This window comes from Drosophila mauritiana, chromosome 3R, assembly GCF_004382145.1.
Source record: "Drosophila mauritiana strain mau12 chromosome 3R, ASM438214v1, whole genome shotgun sequence".
Classification (NCBI taxonomy): Eukaryota; Metazoa; Arthropoda; class Insecta; order Diptera; family Drosophilidae; genus Drosophila; species Drosophila mauritiana.
In genome coordinates, this window is record NC_046670.1 from 19,850,588 (window position 1) to 19,863,518 (window position 12,931).

General features: G+C 45.4%; 1 protein-coding gene across 1 annotated transcript in view; it reads left to right on the plus strand.

The window, feature by feature from the left end:
- The first annotated feature begins 2,264 nt into the window (after positions 1–2,264).
- Positions 2,265–12,931, plus strand: part of LOC117144462 (protein CEPU-1) — a 61,849-nt gene continuing 51,182 nt past the window's right edge. The window contains exon 1 of the mRNA XM_033309622.1: positions 2,265–2,571. The gene's annotated coding sequence lies outside the window, so the exon portion shown is untranslated. The remainder of the gene's footprint in view (positions 2,572–12,931) is intronic.

Consider the following 12,931-nt stretch of genomic DNA (forward strand, 5'->3'; position numbering starts at 1 on the left):
ATATCAGATTCAGTATTGAGTTTTGGGCTTAGCTCAATATGTGAACTTATATATTTTTTATACCTGAGCCAGTTGGTTTTGTGAGAAGTCAATCTGAATGGTGGTTTCACGTTTTCTGCGTACCGGCGGAGGTGAATTAGTACAGGCGAGTGATCAGATGACAGATCCGGCAAAATTATACAAATTATTCTAATTACCTTTTTATAGACCTACTTAAGAACTAACTAATTAAGAAAAACACAAAATAAAGATGTTGCATATGAATGAAATGTACTGTGATTGAAGTCAATGTGTGCACCAATAAAAATGATTTGTTTTTTTTTTTTTAATTTAATGGGACAAACTTTACCTTTAAAGTTGCCGAAGGACGAGAGCTTTACTCGGCGAATTCGTATAAATTCAGCTCATTTCACGCTGACCGCCCCCCAGATTGTTCCACTTGCTTTAGTGGACATGGCACGGGCCAGATTGCGTAATCGTTTTTCATCCGCGAGGACCCCTGAGAGTTGGTCCATACCTGACCAGCCAGCTCAACTGTATTGTCTGCCTCCCCCACCCCCTTCCACCGCCCACGGCGTTCGGTGTTGCTTGATGTTCGCATTTTCGAAAAACAAATTTATTTTCAAGCGCGCCCAATAAATTGAAACTGACTGACCCACCGCCATCGCCTGTTGACCGTTGACTCGGCGGCAGTTGTTTCTATTTCCATTTTCCGGGAAAAATGTTGCGGAGGGGGAGGATTATGTCTTTATGTGCATATTTTGGAATTTTATAACCGTTGCGTTGCGTCGCTGACAGTTGAGAGGGGGAGTGGGGAGCGTGGAACGCGGACAGATTCCTGTTTTTCACTTTTCAGCCAGATTTCGCCATTACTTCTAATGAAGTCAAAAGCCCCGTTGCTACAAGAGCGGAAACTGAAACAAAAGCTGAAACAAAAGCAGCGACAAAAGGCCAAGAGCAAAGGGGCTGGGAAAGCGGTTGGAAAATATTCAAATTAATTTCAGGACATCTCCTCCTGTTGGACATAAGTTTCTTTTGACCAGGTTGTTGTCGCCATATTTTGCGTGTCCGTCGTTTTTAATCCTGACTTATGGACTTCCGTATTCGGTTTCGTCATCAGCGTAATGCCTGCTGCCCTGTCGGCTGGATGGTTGGTTGGTTGGTTTTCCCTTTGTTTTCCGCCGGACAAACTGCTGAATCGCTTTTTACGGTTATCCGGATGACCCGTGGGTGGTTGTTGCCCAATGCCCCTGGTGCAAATGTTGCTGTTGATGTTGTTCCTGCTGTTTAGTTTTAATTACACGCGAGCCTGCCCTCGGTGGTCACGCCTCGATAACTTGATTTTCCAGCTCTTCCTCATGTGAAAAGTGACAGCGTTGCGTTCACCTGGGAACTCGTCGCGTAACTTTCACTCACCGAAACTAGCAGGACATGCGGCAATTTGTCTCCCAGTTCGAAATGTTGCCAAGGCAGTTCGAATGTTGCCAGCTGATTTCCCAGCAACAGCTCGCTTCCAGCAACATTGCTGAAGACAGCCCCCCTCGTTTCGGAGCGAAATTCGGAGTGGCATTCGTGGCGAAAATATGATAGGGGTAGTTTTCATATGCCGCTCTCTATGCAAAAGCTGACGAAGAGTGACTGCTGAGCTCAAATAGCTTCAAGCGACAGGTGAACAACATGATATGACAGCTTTACATGATCAATTTATTATATGTGGCTTGTGCTGAGAAAAGTGGCTAAAAGGTATTTTACGTCCGAAAGCGAAATATTGGAATATAAAAAAGGAAAATTGCAAGTAAATTGTACCTATCGTTCGAATTTCAAGGTGCCTTCAAAATAAAATAATATATAAATTAGTTTTTTAAGTACCAGTTTCAAGGAAAAGAGTGTGAGTGCACGAATTTAAGTACAAAGAAAGAACAATCGAAACAAACGCCATTTGTATTTATTTTGTTATTGTCTTTTGTAAACAAAACTGTTAATTATGTTTTATGGCCAAAGCCAGGGCAGCGCAGCCTAGTGTCTAACAACTTGAGTTGTTGGTAATGCCCAATTCGCCGTGGCACAGTTGTCCTGCGGCGAACTGGGAGAGAACCAGCCACTTTTCGCTCTCTGAGCAGTGCCCTCTCTCTCCGCAGCTCGGGTGGCCTCGTGAGCGTAGCCGAAGGGAGCCGAAGCAGGCCGAAGCGTTGACCCGAACCCGAATGCAGGGCGCTGAGAAACGACGGCGAACGGCCAGCAGTGTTTCAGTTGAAAGTGAACCCTTCGACGCAGTTGACACGAATCGCGCGCGACTCGCTCTAAGTGTTTTCCAGCAGGAGCAGAAATCCTGAAGCTGAAGCCAAAAGCCCCAGCAGGACATCAGCTGAGCCAGCAAAAAGGATTCTAGCTGCAGTATAGTGGTTATTTGTGCAGTGTGCTAACCTAAAAGCAAGCAGTTCTCAGACTGCAACTAACTAAAACGAGACAAGTGTATAAACTAAGCCAATAAGTTATAAAAGTGCAAAACTTGAAGGATAATAAAACCGGAAACGATCGCTCGTCACATGAGCTCCAGTGGCGCTGGCCCAGGTAATAATTTGCAGCATATTAGTGAATTCTTGTGGGAGCGGTTCGCACTGAAATATTCAAATTGGCAGCGAATGTCGCTTAGAATATAAACGTGTACGTGCTGCAAGGACTCGACTTGAGCCAGTGTTTACATTTTGGATTTTATGCGATAATACTCAACGCCATCAGCGGCAGAAGTGGGAGCTTCGCTATATGGGTGGCCGGGTTATTCGGTGGATAGGAGCCCAGGTGGGTGGTTGGGTGGCTTTGTGGCTGCTTTACCCCCGCCAGCTGCCAAATAAATAAAGCAACAATAACAGGGCGGGCAATAAAAGCCACCGCCAAGGGCTCAAACGCCGAACGGTCTTAGCCGAGAAGAGAGTCTGCGAAAGTAAGCAAAGTAACAAAACCAATTTTCATTGTTTTGCGGTGGCTTCCAAGTCGCACTTTCCTCTTGTTTTTTTTTTTCTGCAAGAAGCCGCCTTCAGAAACCAGAAGTATAACAAAATTTCCCTCAACACACACACACCCAGTGGGAAAAATAAGGAAAATGTGCAAATGCCAACATGAAATGAAGTAGAACTTGGCATGTGGCGTCCTTAGTTGTATGTGTGTGTGTATGTGGGTGTGCTGGTGGGAAAATGTTTGTGAAAATGAGAAATGAAATAAACACATGCAATGGCGAAAAGCGAAGAAACGCGAGAGCTTCATAAAAATCCGCTGAATTTAAATACTTAAGAGCATTCACCGAAAGGCATTCCTGCCGACTTCTCTCATTTGGCCAAAAGTTTTGCGAGCCTGAAGGAAGAGGTAAATACCCAGAAGCTGTGTAAATTAGGATCCAGATCCAGGCAGACTTAATCCCGGAGAAGCAAACGATAATAGGGATATCATACGATGGCGCTGTGGAATACGGCCTTCGAGTTCTTTGTGGCATAAATAAGTCGTTTGCAGCTGTTCGTCGGCATTTATTTGGCTGCCTGTTCGGGCCAACACAATTGTTTCTGGCATTTGGTTAGCCTGCAAGTATTCCGCATTCGAGACGTGTACACCAATTTCGTATGCTAAAATGCTCGCAAAATCGGAAAGGGAAGCCCGAATCCTAACCACACAGGCATTGGCAGCCCCAAAGGGGCGAAGACACGCGCTGGCTGCCATTTAATGCAATTGATTTGTGTTGCCTAATTCGGTTAGACGCGCTTCTACAATACCAATGTGCGAGCGATTCCAAGCACTGAGAGAAAATATGGCAGTTAGACATATTCAGGACCCATTCGGTAGTCTATCAACACTGGTTTATCAGGGAAATCCCTATAAACGCACTAACATTTTTCACAAATTTAAAAGAGATTTAAGAAGCCAGACTTTCTGGGTACTTCTCAATTTTTGGCAATTAGCAGATGAGCAGGAACTCGTTTGAAATATACTTTATGAATGCCAGAGTAATCCGATTATGGTTTTTTCCTATGCAGCAGCCATAACACTTGCAAGACAAGACAGCCTATCAAGCAATTTGCTCCGAAATTGCCAGTTTTAATTCCATTATGGAAGGGGGCGGGTGGCAGGGGGGCAAGGCCACTTCACTTGGCTCGTGCCCACACACCCACAAACAAATCCACACCCACACCCACTTGAATGGCTCCTTTGTTTCAGCTCCTTTTTGCCAACGCACACGCACGCCCCAAAAGTTGATTGATATTCAATTGGTAGGCTTTCCCAGTGCTTGCCCGCTTTTCCGCTTTCCCACCGCCAGTCTTCCTCGATTTCCTCCGCCTTTGTTGGCCGCTTGCGGTTTGGATTTGCTGCTACACGATACGCTTTAATCTGCTCAGCAGCCAAGATGGCCAGGGCAATAGGAAAATCGGCGAACATATTGCCGGGATTGGCTTCCCTCGAAGTTCGAAGCCTCGGTCACGCCACAAGTTGTTGGCCCCCATTCCGCCCCTGTAGACGGGTTTTCTTTTCTCCGGCCTTAAGCGCTTTAAGTAATTTATAAACGCCTTTCGACCAGCCGAAACAAAAGCAATAACAACTTTATTGGATTTGCTTCTCTGCCATGCACTTTGGACTTGGTCTTATTCTTACGAGCGTTTCTCCAGTTCAGCATTGTCTTGCCTTTGGCAAGAAGTTGCGTTCAAGCCCAGTTCTTTTTTTGTCTCGGCTTTTTCTGTGCTGTGTGTTGTGTGTTGTGTGTTAATTGAATGCGATTAGGCGGCCAGAGGAGCTTTGTGCTGAGTGCTGATGGCTGTGGTTGTGGGTCGCCAATTGCAGGAGATAAATTGTAGCTAAGCTGCCTAACGAGCTCTTCCATGGTGGTTGTCAAGGTGACAACGCAGCACCCCGGGCCATCTAAGCCGCCAGAGCCACCCAGAATCGAGCCAACCACCAGCCGCGTGGGTCGCCGCTATTCATTGGAAATTCAATGCGGTGGCCATATCATTTACGACATCGCCCATTAAAAGCCAGAAAGCGGAGGCTTCCGAAGATTCCGTGACCACATTTTTAACATTTTAATTATGGCTGGGCGTAACGTGATATCTGTGCGTACTCATATTCCGCGGGCCATCGAGATAAAGCTGAAAATTCAATAGCAATTTCATGACAGCGCGGGCAAACTTTAAGAGGAATATTGCTTAGATATATTCAAAGTTTCCTGATGCCATCGCTGCCACATGGCACATCCCACTCCTACCTCAATTCACTTGGCATTGCGGTCGAAGGGCACTTTGCACAGTTTTTCCTGCCAATTTGCTCAATTTGTATTTCAAATCATGCCGGCAATTTAAATGCCTCGAGAAAGCTTCAAGCGACTCGAAGTCCCGGAGGGGCGGGTATGTTCCATGTACCATGTACACACCCACAATTTCGGAATCGAGGATGCCCTACGAAACTATGCCACCTTCTTCCTGTTTTTCCTTGTATTTTTTCCGGCAGGCTCTCAATGTGATATATATTACAAAGACGTGGTTTAAGTTCGGCACAAAGTGGCTGGAATTTCATGAATTTCATTTGAATTCGTAATTGGTTTTCCTTTTGCCTCATCGGAATCATGAAGAAGCTGCTGCCTTGGCATCGCTATTTTCAGCCATTTTATTTATTTAAATTTCAGCCGCTGCCTGTTTTTTATCTGGCTTAGAATTTTTATTTGGCCCAGCCTTTGCTCAATATTTTGGGCCAATTTAACTAACTCCAAGTTCATAGTTCGTTCGTTGGCATAGAAATCAAGTGGAGTGGTTACAGGGAAAGAAAAAAATGTTCGCTAATAAATCCGGAAGCAAGTTCACGTAGTGACGAAACGCACCTGAGGGTGGTATCAAAAGCAATCATTTTAGGTAATAATTTAATTCATTTCATCTAAAAACTTTATTATTTTTCTTTTATGCCGAAGTCTTTAGAGTATTTATTATTTTAAGTATTTAAAATATCACTTTAGGCATTTTTATTAGGCTCAACCAATTTAAATAATAATAGAATATGGTTCCTCATTTTTTCCCGTGCCCATTTGGGACTGCCCCAACTTGCGACTGGCAATTCGGATTGCCGTAGCGCAAGGATACAAAATTCGCCGGCAAGTCAGTCGTCTTTGGGCTGTTTTCCTCACGTTTTCCGCTGGCGCTGCATTATGTTGGTTCATTTTCGAAGGCGGCGCACGCCCCATCGTTGTAGTTGTTGCAAAGTTTTTAATTAAATTTTATGTTGACTTTTGTGTGCTGGTGTGTATGTATGTATGTATGTCTGTATCTGTGTCTGTGTCCCGCTCCAATCCGTAGTTGAAGCTCCCATTCCGTAGGTTCGGGCGCCCCGTTTCGTTTTCGTAATGTATGCCGCCTTTTGCTCCAGTTTACACACACACTCTGCGCCATGGATGCGCCCGCCCCAATCCCTGCCACGCCCACTCGGAGCCTCGACTGTCATTATTGCAATCTTTGTGAATGTTCAACGACTTTACACAAAATATTTAGTAGCCTGGCAGAAATTTGTGTTCCAAAATATTTGCGTACAAATTTGTTTATTGAAAGCAGCTGCTTTCTAGGCGGACGTCGATGAATCTCGGATACTTGGATCATGGGATGCCTGAAATGTTTGTCCAGGCTCCCCGAGTTCTCTGGGGCGGATTAAGTTTTGGCGATACTTTGCCTCAATTTGGGGGATCCATTAAAAAGTTGCCGTTTCACAGAGACAAGGCGGAGATTGCCTGAATACACGCCGCCGATAAGTTTCATTAATTTGTGCTTAAAGTTTTCTGCGCTGAATGCATGGCACACATTAAAACTGTAATTATCTGCATTAGTAATGGCTTACGAGTGCCGTGCCAAAAAAAAAAAAAAAATTAGAACATGATCTTGATAGAACGCAACGCTAATGAAACCAGCAGTGTTTAATGTGACTTTTGGGCAATTTTCCTAGGCATTAGCCCGAAAAAAAGAAGGGGTTAACGGAATTGCTTTAACCCTACAGCTACGTTGGCAGCCATTTTCACGCCCAATTTCCAGCAATTTTTCATTGCCATAGCCAAGGTTTTCACTAATTACTTCAAGCTTCAAGCTCCCCTGGTAACTGGAAAAACTTTGCTTGTAATTTAACAAATCATTGCAAGGGTTACACATTTCACTCATTTCGGATGCGGGGGCAAAAAAGTCCCACGGAAGCATCCTTTTTCGCCATCTTGGCTGCGCAAAAAAAGGGTTCTTTCTTCGGGCCGGGCTTTCTCCGCCGGCTTTTCAGACTTTTCCCGCTGTTTGCATTTCTAAATGTGCAAATAAATGTATTCAAAATGTGTGCCATTGCTTGCTGTTTATTTTCGCTCTCCTTTCAGTTGCATACTTTTTTTGCGCTCTGAATTTCTTTCCTTTCTGCTCCTTCAGTTGTTTTTCCTCTTTTTTTTTTGTTTAAGCCATTGTTGTGACATGAAAATAGTTTTATTTGCATTTAGATTATTTGCCTTATTTTCGGGCCTGATCTACGAATTCCCCACCATTAGCACTTGTGAGGGTTGCCAGGTGAAGGTGCCTTTCCTTTGATTTCCGCCATGGCTTTTGTTGGATTTCCACTACCCGGTTGTTTCTTTTTATTTCCTTCGAACAAAAATAAGTTTATCTTGGGCGGAAAAGGGTTGGCCATTGTACTGTGGAAAAAGATCAAGCGCTGATAACAATTTTCACTTTGTGGCAAAACATCTTTTTTCGTCGTGGCCCGCACACAAAGGGAAGCCCAAATTAATCAAAATATTAAAAATAGCCAGTAGGGCAGTTGCAAATTTCATGAATTGTGGCCACAAAGACATTTTGCACCAGCTCCTCTTTAAATGCTCGACAGGATTCTTTTCCTCGACCGAAGCTAAGCAGCTGCGAATTGAAGAAAAGGTCTGCCGGAAAACCTCAATCACGCAGAAACAATTTCTCTGGTGGAGAAAAAGGCGAGAGGCAGGCCCCAAGGAGCCCAACGAATGGAAAACAAAGGGCTGTGAAAAGCATTTTCCCCAAACAATGGCTGGCCGCCAGGCGGTCGGGTATTTCGGTGGGTCTACCATTTCCCGGGCCTACTCATCTGGAGCGGCAGCGGCGGCTTTTGACGCGCCTTTTGAGCTTCTGGGTGCGGGTGCGCGGGGAGTGCGGAAAACCCGGAAAGGTCCTAGCTGGAGATTTTCTTTTTTTTCTGTATCGGCCCCTGAAAAGTGCTAACTGGTCTGGCTTTCGGTCTGGTGTGAAATTGATTTAATGAGTTTTTTCCATCAGGCCAAAAGGAGAAACGTCGTGTTGTGCTTAAATTAAAGTTGCAAAGCTCCTCAGCTGGCGAGGCGTTGGTGTGTAATGAATCTGTGGACTGGACAGGGAGAATGCCACAGGCCAAGTTTGACTTTGACATGCTCTTTGATATTTCACATATTCGGGGAGAAAATAGGATAGATTTCACTACTAATGCACTGGAGAAAATTGGAGTAAAACTGTAACTAAAAGGTTGGCCCATGGTTGTGGAAAGTAACTGAACGTTAGGCTCAAATTATTATAGTAATAACTAAGTAGCAGAAATTTCAAGGACATGTCTGTCATGATATCCTCTTGTTACACACACACACGCACGTATTTTGCCAGTGCAGAAGGCAAACACAAGTTGATTTGCGGGCCAAAGCCAAAGTTAATGGGCCGTCGGTAAATGGGTTGTGGCCTGGCTAATTGATAGCGCATAATTGAAAAGCCATCAAAACGTAACAAAATGAGCCGAGAGCCCATAAACTGGAAAACTGAAAACTGAAAACAGTTAAACGGGAAAACAGGCGACGAGCGGTGCGAAGCTGTCACTTTGTTTGCGTACCTGACACAGCTAGTTAGCTGCCATTTGCATACCGAGCGGTAATTACTGCAGCCTCCGGCGAAAGAGCCTTCATTTCGGATGACTGGGTGACTGGATGGCAGGATGGCAGGAGATTCCTGCTGCCGGCGAGCATTTAACCTGCTCCTCTTCCTGTCGCCAGAAGAGTCCTTGCCACTGTCTCCATGCTGCTCCTATGTGTTTTGTGCTGCGAAATAATTGATATTATAATTTAGCAGCGCGGCGACTTTTATGTCTGCAACGTGTGCCGTCGAAATAAAATACTCCACCGAGACGAGGTGCCGAGAAATTCTCCAACACCACACATCCATCCGCCGGATTGAGTGGGGCTCTGAATGGGAATGGGGATGTGGTGGAGCGGAGTGGTGGGACATGTGCGAGCTGAATTGAAATTAATTTGAACTACTTAAATGGCTGTGGAGTAGACGACTCCCGCTACTGTTTTATTTATTGCCTTTGTGTGTGCCAGCTGCAGATCGCAGCACATTCCGCTTCAGTTTCAGTTTCGGTGTCAGTTTGCGTCTCAGTTGCAGGACGAGTCGGTGCCTTCAGCTAGACATCCTTTGTGGCCTTCTCGTCATGGCGTGCACGGTAGTGCCAGTCCTAGTCCTGTAGTTGTAGTCCTGTCTCGGTTATTAATATGCGAAATTAGCGCTTCACGGTTCTTTAATTAAAATTCTGTCAGCGACGCTGACTTTATAAGCATTCATTAGTTTATTGAGTTGCTGTCACACGACAGAGTGTGTTTTTGTGTGTGTGGCGTCAGGCATTTCCCTGATGAAGCCATCGTGGGGCTCAAATTGCACTCGAGCTTAATACGTACAGAGAGAGAAAAGTTTCTAGTATCAGATTGCCAGGTAAAGCTCTTATCATAATATTAATTATATTGCGTACATTATTTTTCTCGGTGTACCTATACACCCCTTGACAAACGAGCAGTGCCATTAGCAACAGTTAATTGCCAGTGGAGCGGGTCGAAAAAGTCAATAAGCGCAATTTATTTCATCGACTCAATTCGATTTGATTCCGACGGGCTAGCCATCACACTTGGGCGTCATACATTAGGACTTCCGTTGTCCAACATTCACGAAACAAAATCAAAAGCAATCTAAGCACTAAACACATATGCTGAAAGAATTTGTAAGCACTTAGACATCATTAAAGCCAGTCGCAGTGGGTCACATAAATTGGCAGCACAAACGCACACACCGAGATGGCCCGAATATCGGCAAAACTTTTCCAATAGTCCACCGCAAACGGCAAAGGACACGCAAGGATATTGCACATGGGGCACAGGGAAAAAACTTATAATTGAATATTAAGACACTTTGTCGTTTAATGGGGTAATTAGAGTTAATAACGCCAAAAGCAGAGCAACGGCTTGGAAGAGGCAAACAAAAAATGTATCACTAAGTCGGCCCATAAAGGTCCCTCAAAAGGACCCCGAAGGAAACGGGCCGAAGCTATTTCAGTTTCAAAAGGAAAACTTTCTGCCCTTCGGCAAGTCTGGCGGAAAGGCATTCAGCAGCCAGCGTCTAAGCAGAAAAGCTGGAAATCAAGCAACAGCTTTTGTGTCCACTCACACACACTCGCACTCACCCACAAACGCACACACACACAGACATATAAACACAAAAAGGCGGCACGCATATTCATAAAGCAAATGAAAACTAGCAGGCGAATGAAAGCTGGCAAAGCGGTTTGCTGGCCACCAACGAGAGCGACGCCCAGGAAGGCGGCCTAACAGCCAGAAGGAAGCCAACTTAAACCAGTTGGCCAGGACTACACTGAGAAAATATGTTAGTTCTTAGAATAATACCCGATTTACATGGCTCTTGAACTTCGCAAGTTTTAAAGAAACTTCAATTTCCTCAAAAGAAATGTATCTTTTAGTTTGCACTTTTAGCCTAGAGATTCTATTTCCTTTTCCACCAATATAAAGTTCATTATTTTTCGCCGTGTTGCAAGTTTAGAACTGAGAACCTGAACTATATAACTCGCTGCAGGCTAGACGCGCAGGCCGCAGTTGAAATTCCAAGAAAGCAGTTTTTAATTGCCATGGCCGAGTCTTTAGGGTGACTCCCACCCTTCGCCCCTGGAAACTCTTGGAATTCTCCTGCCCGCGAAGGTCGTTGTCATTTATGGGACCGACAAAACCATTCAGTGCCCCGCCTGTCAGCGTATCTCGAGCGTTTCTGCTGTCCCCTTGGGCAGGGCAAACAATTAAAGAGCACAAACAGTAAATTAGATGTTTACTCTCGGCCAGCGTGAAATGGATCCCGGCCAGCTGGAGAACTGGAGAGTCGGGAGAATAAGGCGAAACGTGTCACTGAGCCAATATGCCTAAGCTTTTGGCCCCAGCGCCAATTTCTTTGGCCATTTTTTTGTATCTTCCGATCCCAGCTCGCTATGTTCAACCACTTGCACTTCCATTTACATAAACAATTTGTCAAGCTGTCAGTATTTTGTGTGCTTTTTTCTCGACTCGAGCTGTCAGCGCAGACAGCTGGCCAAGGTGGTGGCTAAAATGGCGAGGCAGCTTCTTGGCCCGCCAACTTGGTCAATTTGCGTTGTCAACGGTGATGGAGTCGCGGTCAGTAACCCAACGCCTTCGGCGGGAAATTGCAAACGAAATGAACTTGTTCGCACACACACCACACCACGTCGCGCAAATTAATGAGCGTGACAAAGGCCTAGAGCGCGGAGGGGTTCCGGGTATCCGGGGGTCAAAGGGCGGCACTGTCCATCAGGCAGTTGGCCAACTCGGCAGCCAGACAGCCAAGCAAGCAGAGCAGAAGGAGGTCGGGTGGCAGCAGGAGTGTCCTGGGGGCAGCGTCTTCGTCAACATGCGTTGACATTCTAATGACACTTACTTGACATGCTGTTTGTTAATGGTAATCAATAAATTATCTGCCACGTTGTTTAAGGCCATGTTTTTGTGTGTGCTCGGCTATAATTGATTTGGCCCCGTCGTGGGAGTGGATAAGCCGGTGATTTATTGAGTCGCGTCTTCGGCTCTTTATTTAGCCGAAGGTATTTCAATTTGTTTATTAATCACAGCTGGTCTTTGGCCTGGGCTTGGCTTGGCTAGGCTTTGGCCTTCCTGTTGACAGAAGCGTTGCATGTCATCAGATATCCTGGGGCAGGAAAAACTCCGCCGCCACTGCTGCCAGTTGAGTGTGCTTTTTCGGGACTGAAAGTGGAATTTCGTGGGGCAGAAATGCGAAAGTCATTTGGGCGTTAAACAAAGAACACCTGCTGCTGGCTTTGGTTTTGCTTTTACCGCCCGACTTTCGGGCGTTTATCAGTGCGTGCCCGTCATAATGCCGTCATGCGAATTTCCTGGCCAGGGAAACAGGGAAATCCTAGCACGCTTCTGGGATGGAATCTTCCTAAGACGGGCAATCAATATTCCCAATAACGTATTATTATTGCCATTCCTGCCAGCGGCATTTTCTCACTGCTCGGCAGCTCCACTCCACTTGGCATTCTCTCGATTCGGATTGGGATTTTGGCTTTGGCTTTGGCTTCCACCTCGACTACGACTTGGACACCATCCTGGCCAGCTGACGCCACAGGAGAAGTGACAGGCGAAGGGAAATATAACTAATACGCCCCGGATTCGTATTCGTATTTGCAATCCTTTTGCTGCGATGTTCTCCCATTTGTTGTCTGTGTGTGTGCAATTTTGTCTGTTTTCGCATGTTGCGTATTATTTTTTATGTCATACGAGGATTTTCATTCAATCTCGTTGTCTTTTACATTACTGTCTTTGTTTCTGCTTCTGTATCTGTAGCTGTTCTGCTGCTCCTGCAACTCTGGCTGTCGCTTTATGGCATAGTCAACAATTTTATTCGTTACTCATCCGCCCCGTTGCCGCTTCCAGCCTCCCAACAACGCCCTCTGTTGGCAACAAGCGTGTTCTACCGGCTTTCCCTGTTTGCTCACCCAGTTTAGTCCGCCTTTTTTGGTTTGTTGTTTTTTTCGTGTTTGGGTGTTTGCTCTGGCGCTGTTTTCAATATTTACTTGGCCATTTATTTATTTGTAGGTG